At 30.1% G+C, this 11826-nt stretch overlaps 1 pseudogene; it reads right to left on the reverse strand.

The window, feature by feature from the left end:
- Nucleotides 1–492: 492 nt before the first annotated feature.
- On the reverse strand, nt 493–9371 carry LOC127131365 (uncharacterized; annotated as a pseudogene).
- Nucleotides 9372–11826: the final 2455 nt, after the last annotated feature.

The raw sequence follows: 11826 nt of genomic DNA on the forward strand, positions 1-11826 counted from the left end.
TCCATTGATCCCCAATTCAAAGGTCTGAAGAGATCCCATACGTTCATCAACTTTCATGTTGTTTATATCATGGGCTTCTTCAATGGCAGTTACCTTCATGTCAAATCTCTTTGGAAGAGATTTGAGAATTTTTCTGAGCAACTTAGCTTCTGGCATCTTCTTCCTCAGGGAACTTGAGGCATTAGTTATCTCAATAATATTCATGTGAAAGTCATGAATTCTCTCATCATCCTTCATTCTTAAGTTCTCAAACTTGGCAGTAAGAAGTTGAAGTCTTGACATCTTCACCTTAGAGGTTCCTTCATGAGCAGTCTTCAAGGTCTCCCAAGCATCTTTAGCAACATTACAGTTATTTATCAGTATGAAGATGTTCTTGTCCACTCCATTGAACATGACGTTCAATGCTTTGGAGTTTTCCTGAGCTAATTCATCATATTCATCATCTTAGTCTTCCTCAGTCTTCAACACATCAGTAATCTTACCATCTTTATCTCAAGCTGTTGGTGGATCCCATCCATTGACCACAGATTTCCAAGCCTTGTTGTCCATGGATTTAATAAAGGCTACCATACGAGCTTTCCAGTAGTCATAGTTGGTTCCATCAAGAATGGATGGTCTGTTCACAAATCCCCATTCCTTATCCATTATACCAGAAAGTATCTGCCATGAATCTCACCCAGACACAAAGCAAAATGTTTGCTTTGATATCAATTGAAATTCTGGTATGCAAATATCAGATGTCCTATGAGATGTCGAGACACTGATATCTAATCAAAACACAATGACAATATAACAAACAATTAAGAGTATTGAAAATGACATAACACACAGAGTTGTTAACCCAGTTCGGTGTACAACACACCTACATCTGGGGACTACCAAACAAGGGAGGAAATCCACTAAATAGTATCGGTTTGTAGACCTTCAACAAACTATCTCCAGTTTACAATCTACTCTCTAATTACTACCCGTGCTTAACTTCTATCTAAGACTCACATAGGTATGATACCTCTCTCACTTCCCTTTCAATCACAACAGTGATGAAACAATACTATTTTGAAAGTTTCAGAAGTTACACTTCGAAGACACATAATCACTTAATTCTTAAAAGCTTAAGAGTGAATGACCGAACTTACAACTCAATAGAGACGATCCTACTCTTATACCAAGATGATATTAGAGAGGCTCACAATTAACATAACACACAAACCCTAGAAACTCGGTGAAACAATATATGATCCACCTTTCAATTAGGTTTGTGGAATTTTATTTATAAACATAGCCTGGAATGGATTTAGGCTTCAAAAACACAGCAAAGCAGCTGCTAAAAGTCTGCAGAGTATTCTGCATAAAAATAGGTCTTTAATCAAGGGTTTCCTAAAATGTCTCAACATTTAGAAAAACCGAAACTTTAAACTCAAATAGAATCTCTGATTCCTCAATCTTGGACGCCATATAGGATTACTTAATATTCCTAGAATATTCTGTAATTTGTTATTCAAACAAACCGTTACCAAGATGTAACCCTGTAACATACAAGTTGTTGGAACCTCATGTTAGGACATCTTGTTCAACATGTTGTTGCTAAGTTAATTTTACCAAAATTACTGTCAATCACAAATACAGAGAATTAACAATTTTAATTTGGAAAAATTCTTTGTTTTTGGATCTAGTACTGATGTGTCTGACTTACAGAAATGTAACTACAAAAATTTCCAAAGATGTATCTCAGAATAAAATAAACCAAACAATAGAGTGTCACTGTAAATGGTCATACTTAAGTGTGTGTTAGGATGCTTAAGAGATTTATCTCTAGAAACAGAGAACATTTGTGAAAATTCGCATGATGAGTTAGAAACTTATAAAATGCGTTAAAAAATAGTCAGTTAATCATTTATGGATTAATAGTTAAATATTGGTTTAGTTATTTATATAGGAAAAAAACTATATTTATTAATATTTAAAAAATATATATATATATATATATATATATATATATATACATACACGTGTGTGTGTGTAAGTATATATATATAAATGTGTAAGTATATATATGTAAGTATATGTATGTATAAATGTATAAGTATACATATATATATATATAGATATATATATATATATATATATATATATATATATATATATATATATATATATATATATAATATATATATATATATATATATATATATATATATATATATATATATATACTTACACATTTATATATATATATATATATATATATATATATATATATATATATATATATATATATATATATATATATATATATATATATAATGTGTAAGTATATATATATATATATATATATATATATATATATATATATATATATATATATATATATATATATATATATATAAATGTGTAAGTATATATATATATATATATATATATATACTTACACATTTATATATATATATATATATATATATATATATATATATATATATATATATATATATATAGATATATATATATATATATATATATATATATATATATATATATATATATATATATATATGTAAGTATATATATATATCGGGTTGCGCAAGTGTAATAATTTATTTTAAAAAAATTAAAATATAATATATTTTTTTTGTTTATATATATATATATATATATATGGTTGGATCAACGTACACAAATTTATTGCATAAGAGTTTTTTTTAACGTAATGGATGTTAAATGATCAATAAATGGGTTCAAAAAATTTCCACAAATAACTTTTTCCAGTTTGGGACATAATAAAGTAAAACATTATTAATTTATAGTAATATAATTTGCTTAATTTTTTTGTATACTATATTAAGGAAATAATCAAAAAATATAATACAAAAATATTTTTATAATTTATTGGTATATTGATATATAATAAACATTCCATTGTTAATGTTATGAATAAACATTCCATTTATCATTGAGATTTTGGACATAAGAAATAAAAATATATTTATTTAGTAATGGATGAAATTTTCCAATCTGTTACTAATTTGAGGTATAAAAGCGCAAATATTAACCTTCATAATAAATGATTATTTAACCAAAATACATAAACCATGTAAAAGAAATACCAGAACATCATTTGTTTTAAAATATAGTAATGAATACTATCAAATGTTGAAATTAATTGCAATTGATACAGTAAGGTTTAATGCAACAAAAGATATTGAAACAAAAGGTTCACAATTTTAGTTAAAATTGTGAGAAATAAGTCCAGCAACAAAAATGATTTAACTTCGTACAATTCTTTGGTCCTTAAAAAACTGGGTTTATACAAAATCTGCCCGCAACCTTTTAGGAAGTGATGATTCATTACCCTGTAAAAAACAATTACATCCATATAAACAAATGTTAAAACATAATGTATATTTTATACAACTCATTCAATAAAATTCTAATAATAAACAACGACATTTGTTGATATAATATAACTAATGAAAAACTTACGTTCTATAAGTTTTCAAAAACTTCTTTGAACACTGTTAGATGCCCAAAAGTGCTTATTTGAGCTATCATATGTGGGCATCTTTCACTCTATTTCCCTGCTAAAATTGTCAAAATCACCTTGGTTTTTGATGAAATGCATTACATTGATAAACAAGCTTGGTGCCTTTGATTTGTGTGTTATTGTGCAGAAAGAAGGCATGAAATAATTGAAATTGAAGACACAAGAAAGTTGGCAAAGGAACCAAAGCAAACAAGCATTCATTAGCCTGCTCGCTAGGCGAGGGCTGTGGCGAAGCACTGGTTCGCTAGGCGAGCGCCAAGCGAAAAGCTCCAGTAAATTGTCAATAAATTCGCCAGGCGAGCTGACAGCGAAGGTGGTAGCGAGTTCGTTCTATTTTGGTGAAAAGCGCAGCCAGCACTCACTCGCTAGGCGAAGCTCTAGCGAGTCCCCAACGAGCATTCCAGTAGCAAAACCTCTCAACCTCGCTGGGGCGAAGGTTGAAGCGTGTCCTTCGCTAGGCGAAGGTATGTTCGCTAGGCGAACATGACAGTTCAGCAGACCCTGTTTCTCTGGGCGCAGGTGCCTTATGTGCCCATATTAGACCCTCGCTAGGCGAGCCATTCTGCTCGCCTAGCGAGCATGACAGCCCAGCAGAGGTCTATAAGTAGCAGGTGCCACTTTTGAGCACCATACCTCATTTTTACCAACTTTTTCCACTTTTGTACTTTGGAGAGATATTTTACAGCATTGTTCTAGGGGATCTTTTATGCCCTAATTTTCATTTCTCTTCATCTTAGAACCATCTTCTACAAAAAGAAGGTGGATTCCCATCCAACTTCGATTATCCGACTTGGATGTTGATCAACCTTCTTTCCTTACTTGCCGACCAAGCTACCATGAAAATGAGTAGCTAAGTCATCCATTTGTCAAGGTTAGATGTAGGTGATTACTAGCTTTGTGTGTAAATGTAAGGATCCTCATATGTAAACTCTTTAATGGTAAATATATGATGAAAACTTTGTTTCTATTTAAAACTCTTTGTGTTGGTTTATGATCGAGAGATGTTTACCGACTCTTGACCTAGGTTTTCATCCAAACTTGTTTGTTAGCTAGAGATAGTAATGAATGATTTTGTTCACCATAAGGTTGAATCAAAAAGTTATCATTTTGATAGATTGTGTTCGAGAGAAACAATGGATCAAAATGGCAAAACTCACAATGTGTGTTCGAGAGAAACATATTGAGAGGACTTTGTGAAATGATTTATCATCTAAAGGAGTTTATAAGATTGTTGACCGAGCAAATACATGCAAAGTGATCATTGAAACCTAACTTTGGCAATATTTCTCATTTATTCAAACCAAAACTTTTACCGCAATTTATTACTTTTTATGCAAGATAACTTGATTAAAACCAAAACCCTATTGTTACATTGAGCTAAGATTAATACAACCATCGAACGGCGGTGATATCTTACAATCCCTGTGGATACGATAACAAAAACCCGACGCGAAATATACTTTCAACAAACACGACGTTTGTTGTAGAATTCAATGGATGATTATCCTTGTCATGGATTAATATCTTAAGCCCTTTTTTGCTTTTGACCCTTGATATTGCAACATATAGTTGACCATGACTAAATATACTTCTAGGCAAATACAATCCAACATAATCCAATGACTGACCATGAGATTTGTTAATTGTCATAGCATAACATATAGTTATGGGAAATTGCCTTCTAGTCATTTTGAATGGCCACAGAGATTGTGTTGGAGTCATATCCATTCTTGGAATATAGATAACCCCTCCAATATTCTTTCCAGATATAATCTTTGCCTCGATAACGTGGTTTGCCAATCTTGTAACTATAAGCCTTGTTCCATTGCAGAGACCTTCAGGTTGATCAATGTTTCGAAGCAACATAATAGGGGTCCCAATCTTCAATTTAATCTTGTGGTTAGGTAGACCGGAAGTTGTAAGTGTATTCAAAAATTCCGGGGTCAAAACATCAAAAGCTTCATTTCCTTCACCGTCAAAAGTGTCTACAGAATCTGAACTTAAATATTCCTTTTCTTCACCTTCGGGAAATTTTTTGAAATTTTATTATTATAAATCTATGTTAGTACATATAAATATATGAATGTATCTATAAATATGTTTACAATGGATAACGTATTGATTTATGATGTCAACCGTTTCAATTGTTCCTGCCAATATAGCTCTTGATTGCAAAAATTCTGGATTCTTGTAATTGTTAAGAAAATTCAGATATGTTTCACTAACAATGGCTTCTAGTGGATCATCATAGTTAGAAATTAAGAAATCATTTGGAATAGGAATATCCGTGTAACCATCGTTAGGTTCTTCCAATTTCCCATCGCCAACTTTTAATATCCAATTAGAAAACAATTCTAATTCAGATGTACTTGAAGTATTACCGGCTTGTTGGAGTCGCATGTTCTTTGTAAGCTTCAGCACAACACAATGATCCCAGATGTATGATGAATTTATTGTAGAATGTATTATATCTGAACGGCTGCCCCTTGGTACAACCGGTAATATTTGCCGAAAATCTCCACCAAATACAATTACTTTCTCTCCGAATAATTTGTCAGAACAATTGGAACGCCCCATTATGTCTTTAAGGGTTTTATCAAACGCTTCAAAACAAAATCTGTGTGCCATTGGAGCTTCATCCCAAATTATCAACTTTTCCATTTTTAGTAGCTCTGCACGATCACTACCTTTGTCGATATTACATGTAGAAGACTCCATTGTAGGTATTGGAATCTTGAACATTGAATGAGCCGTTCGACCTCCTGGAAGTAGTAGTGAAGCTATGCCCGATGAAGCAACAGTTAAACAAATTTGTTTCTTTGATCTTATGTAGGAAGCTAGAGTTCTCCACACGTAGGTTTTCCCTGTGCCACCGTATCCATACAAAAAAAATACGCCTCCTTGTTGATTGTTTACTGCTTCCATTATTCGCTTGAATACACCTCTTTGCTCATCTAATTTAAAAAAAATACATAGCAAACATGCAGTGAATAAATTAATTATACATTAAAAAAAATTGTAAGATAAAATCATACTTTAAAAGTTAACTTTATAAAATTATGACAAAACTTACAAACATTTAACATATTTACCTGTAAGATTTAAGAACAAATTATTGTATTCTTGCAATTGTTCGGCTGGATTGTAACTCCGCTCTTCGTATATGAGCTTATTTCCCAACTGCTCAACCACATATCCACTTGGATAAGGCATTCCAGCAAATTCCTTTAGACTTCGGCTCTTCCTTTGAAGATTTCATTCAATCTCAATTAATGTTAAATTCATTATCTCTTCATCCGACAACCTCAAACCTTTATACAATAGTAATTATAAGTGTAAACTATAAAACAAATTTACTTTAAGAATCAAACAAATAAATATAATAAAAATTCACAATATAGGAAAAATAATACCTCTATTGTTTGCAATTCGCTGTTGAGCATATAGTATTCCATCAGCTAAGAGATGACATGTTTTACTCCATACATGTCTTGGCCTGTTAATGCTGCCTAATAATAACATGTGAACAAATAGTAATCTCAAATATTGACCTGAACCCCAATGATTTGCCTCTTTAATAGCTGCAATGAATTCTCTATCATCGCCGATAAAACCCATAGCAAAACAGGCATCCCGGAAAGTATCATATTTTACGTTATTCACTGTTCTTATATCATTATAACTGCGAGGGCCTTTGACATGTGTGAGCATCAATCTAAGATAGTACAATTCGTCAGTTGTTGGAGGAACCCATATAAGCCTACCAATTGTGTAACCTTTTTGACGGGGTTTCCATTCTCTTTTTTTCTTAACATAAACAAATTTTGAAACAAATTTGTTGTAAGTTAAATTTTGTGCTTCAGGATACTTGCAATTTGCTTCGAACCATGATGTAAACATCGATTCAGTTACACTTGGTTTTTCCAGAACTGTATTGATACGATCAAAATCAGTGTAATATACCGAATTTTGACCTTCACAATGAAAGTACAGTCTCTCAACAGCTGGTTTTCTATCATGGATTGGAAAGGAGAATATCCTCCAAGATGCTTCACTCGGAGAAACGTACCTACAAATAATATAATGAAAGGCAATGGATTTAAAATTAATAGAATGATTATTGTAGACAGAATATATAAATTTTATTATAACACATATAGTCAAAACAGTGTACATATAAAATTTTCTACACCATGCATGTAAATAAAAATTGCACACTTTTAGTTGAAATAGATAAATTGCATGACATCATATTTCAAGTGATATATTAGAAACGTACCTACAATCAATATACTGTTTGATCTCATCAATATTCTGCGGCTGGTTGGAAGTTCCATCATCATTCGGTACAATGGCAGCGGTGATTCTGTCGTAACCTTTGTTGATGTACTTGAATAAGTACTTAATCAATGTACTTTGATTGCACCATTCCATGTTTATGTGAGCTTGGTACTTTGTCAACAACTTTGCATTGTATGGAACAACATTCCGGTTATCGACTTGAATTACATTCTTAAGAATTGTATGTCCATTGTCCCTTCTTCTATATACCGGAAACCCATCTTGATCAACAATTGTTTCGGGCTGAAATTGTTTTGGAAAATATTTAGAACATTTTCCATCTTTCATGCACGGTGAAGATCGATTTGCAAATCCACACGGGCCATGAATCATGTGAGTTTTAACCAAATTATACAACTCTTCATTGGTATCTTGGTCAGGTATTTCAGCTGAAATAATGCGATCAATATCACTTGGAGTTGGATATTTTTTAGATGGATGGAGAAAAATTAAGATGTGAGCATGTGGTAATCCTCTCTTTTGAAACTCAATTGTATACATATCTATAAAAATAAATATATAAAATATATACAATAGTCAGCACACGAATGATAAATTTGAAAATAACAATACGATTAATTGAATATGGAATAAGTTACTCACATGCAAGAACTTTCCCCAATAGACTTTTCTTTGTGAGATCAGACAAAAGCTCATCAAATTTCATTTTAAAGACTCTTGAAATGATGTCAGGACGATCTGATGCTTTTAGATGAACAGAACCAAGCAAACGCTGAATTTCAGGCCAGTTGGGGTTACATGTGAATGTAATGAAAAGATCTGGAAATCTGACATAGCTGCATATTACCATTCCGTCAAAGTATAGTTGATCCATATATCTACGACTACCAACGTATGAAGAAGGTAGCACAACCCTCTTACCTGTGTTTGACCCGTGCGTTTCTCCATTTGAATTATATTCATTCAAATTGTGATACTTGCCAACCCTCAGTTTTGACTGATTCTTTCGAAGCCACCTAAGTCTTTCTGATTCCATCATTGTAAAACCATCTACCAAAAATTGTTGATAAAGTCTCCTTGATCGCAACAATGTTTGTGCTTCATTAGATCTTGATTGAATTCTAAAGGCCAACCACTCTCTTATTGTAAGTCGATTTCGCTTTGTTGCTTCTTCCCAAGGAATATCTTTATTGTTCTGTTCTGACTGTGTTATGTCTGTGAAGTGGCGAATATTTGTCCCTTTATCACGGTGCCTCACATTAGGTCTATATCCATCCTCACCATATGGAAATAATAATGGGTATTGATATCCTAAATAACTGGTATGATACTCATCTATCCTTTGAAGTTCGCCACATTGTTTTTGCACTATAATGTCTCTTTTTTCTGCAGTGTCGACATCTCCAACAATTAAAGCAGCTACTTCGGATACAGTTGGTTGATTATATATCCTTCCATCATTTCTTCGTTCAGATATTAAACGAAGTTTTAAATCAGAAACACCTTCTTCACAAAGTCTGTCCCTTGCCATGCGAAACGATTGTGCATGAACATTATGTTCATATAACATTCATTCAGAATCTCAAATATTTCAATCCGCCATTAAGAAAGGTTTCACAAAAAATTCATTCTATACTAATAGAAAAAATTAATTATTAAGGCATCACAAAATTCATCACATATTAATAAAAAAATTAACATGTCAAGTGGTTTCATCTTTTTTGCACTGATTCATCCTGCCAAAACACCTACTTAACAATCTCTTTCATATTTCGCATTATATTTTTATTAAATGTTTTAGAAAAATCATTGACAATCATCATTGAATTCATTTTATATGGGTGATTTTTGTAAGGATCAACTTCTTACACCATAACCATACAAAACATAATTAAACAATAAAAAAAAACGTAAAACATAAATACACTATTCTTTTGCAAAAATAAATGAATAAATAAAAGTTATAAAATATTTTCAAAAACAAAGCTCAAAAGCATAACCTTTATGAAACAAAATCATTCATCTTCCAATACTATAATTCAGAATCTCAAATATTTCAATCCGCCATTAAGAAAGGTTTCAAAAAAAATCCGTTCTATACTAATAGAAAAAATTAATTATTAAGGTATCACAAAAAATTCATCATATATTAATAAAAAAATTAACCTATAATATTGTTTCATCTTTTTTTTTTTGCACATATTCATCCTCATCCTGCCAAAGCAACTACTTAACCATATCTTTCATATTTCATATGATATTTTTATTAAATTTTTTAGAGAAATCATTGAGAATCATCCTGAGTTCTTTTTATATGGGTGCTTTTTGTAAGAATCAATTTCTTAAACCACAGCCATACAAAACATAATTAAACAATAAAAAAAATCACAAAACATAAATACACTATTTTTTTGCAAAAATAAATGAATTAATAAAAGTTATAAAATATTTTCAAACACAAAGCTCAAAAGCATAACCTTTATGAAACAAAATCATTCATCTTCTAATACTATAATTCAGAATTTCAAATATTTCAATCCGCCATTAAGAAAGGTTTCACAAAAAATCCATTCTATACTAATAGAAAAAAGTTAATTATTAAGGGATCACAAAAATTCATCATATATTAATAAAAAATTAACCTGTAATATGGTTTCATCTTTTTTTTTACACATATTCATCCTCATCCTGCCAAAGCAACTACTTAACAATCTCTTTCATATTTCATATGATATTTTTATTAAATTTTTTAGAAAAATCATTGACAATCATCATGAATTAATTTTATATGGGTGCTTTTTGTAAGGATCAACTTTTTAAACCACAACCATACAAAACATAATTAAACAATAAAATAAAATCATAAAACAAAAATACACTATTCTTTTGCAATAATAAATGAATTAATAAAAGTTATAAAATATTTTCAAAAACAAAGCTGAAAAGCATAACGTTTATGAAACAAAATCATTCATCTTCTAATACTATAATTCAGAATCTCAAATATTTCAATCCACCATTAAGAAATGTTTCACAAAAAATCCATTCTATACTAATAGAAAAAATTAATTATTAAGGTATCACAAAAATTTCATCATATATTAATAAAAATATTAACCTATAATATGGTTTCATCTTTTTTTTTTGCACATATTCATCTTCATCCTGTCAAAGCAACTGCTTAACAATCTCTTCCATATTTCATATGATATTTTTATTAAATTTTTTAGAGAAATCATTGACAATCATCATGAGTTCATTTTATATGGGTGATTTTTGTAAGGATCAACTTCTTAAACCACAGTCATACAAAATATAATTAAACAATAAATAAAAAAAATCATAAAATATAAATACACTATTCTTTTGCAAAAATAATTGAATTAATATAAGTTAGAAAATATTTTCAAAAACATAGCTCGTGTAATTCCTTACACAAAATAGTTTCACTCAAATAAAAATATATTTATATATTACAATTATGTCTCTCCAACACACAAATATGCTCAAAAACATAACCTTTATGAAACAAAATCATTCATTTTCTAATACTATAATTCATAATCTCAAATATTTCAATCCACCATTAAGAAAGGTTTCACAAAAAATTCAAATAAAAATATTGTAATGTTACATAAATTATATTTGTAAAAAATATATATCTTCTAAAAAAGGAAGGTATTCATGTACGAACAAAATAATTGGAATTGAAAAGGAAGAAATTCCTATAATCTTAATTGAAAAGGAAGAAAATAATTGGAATTGAAAGGGATACAATGGGTTCATAATAATTAATATATTTTTCTTTAAAATAGAGATACAATGTAAAAATTATTAACATTGGATTAACAAATACCAATAATGCAAAAAGACAATTAGAGACTTGAATAACCATGTTTTATTAATTTTAATTAGGTTATGACGTAAATTTGGTAGTAATTAACTTTTATATATTAAAAGTAGATATACTTACATATATATATATA

This window comes from Lathyrus oleraceus, chromosome 3 (assembly GCF_024323335.1).
Source record: "Lathyrus oleraceus cultivar Zhongwan6 chromosome 3, CAAS_Psat_ZW6_1.0, whole genome shotgun sequence".
Classification (NCBI taxonomy): domain Eukaryota; kingdom Viridiplantae; phylum Streptophyta; class Magnoliopsida; order Fabales; family Fabaceae; genus Lathyrus; species Lathyrus oleraceus.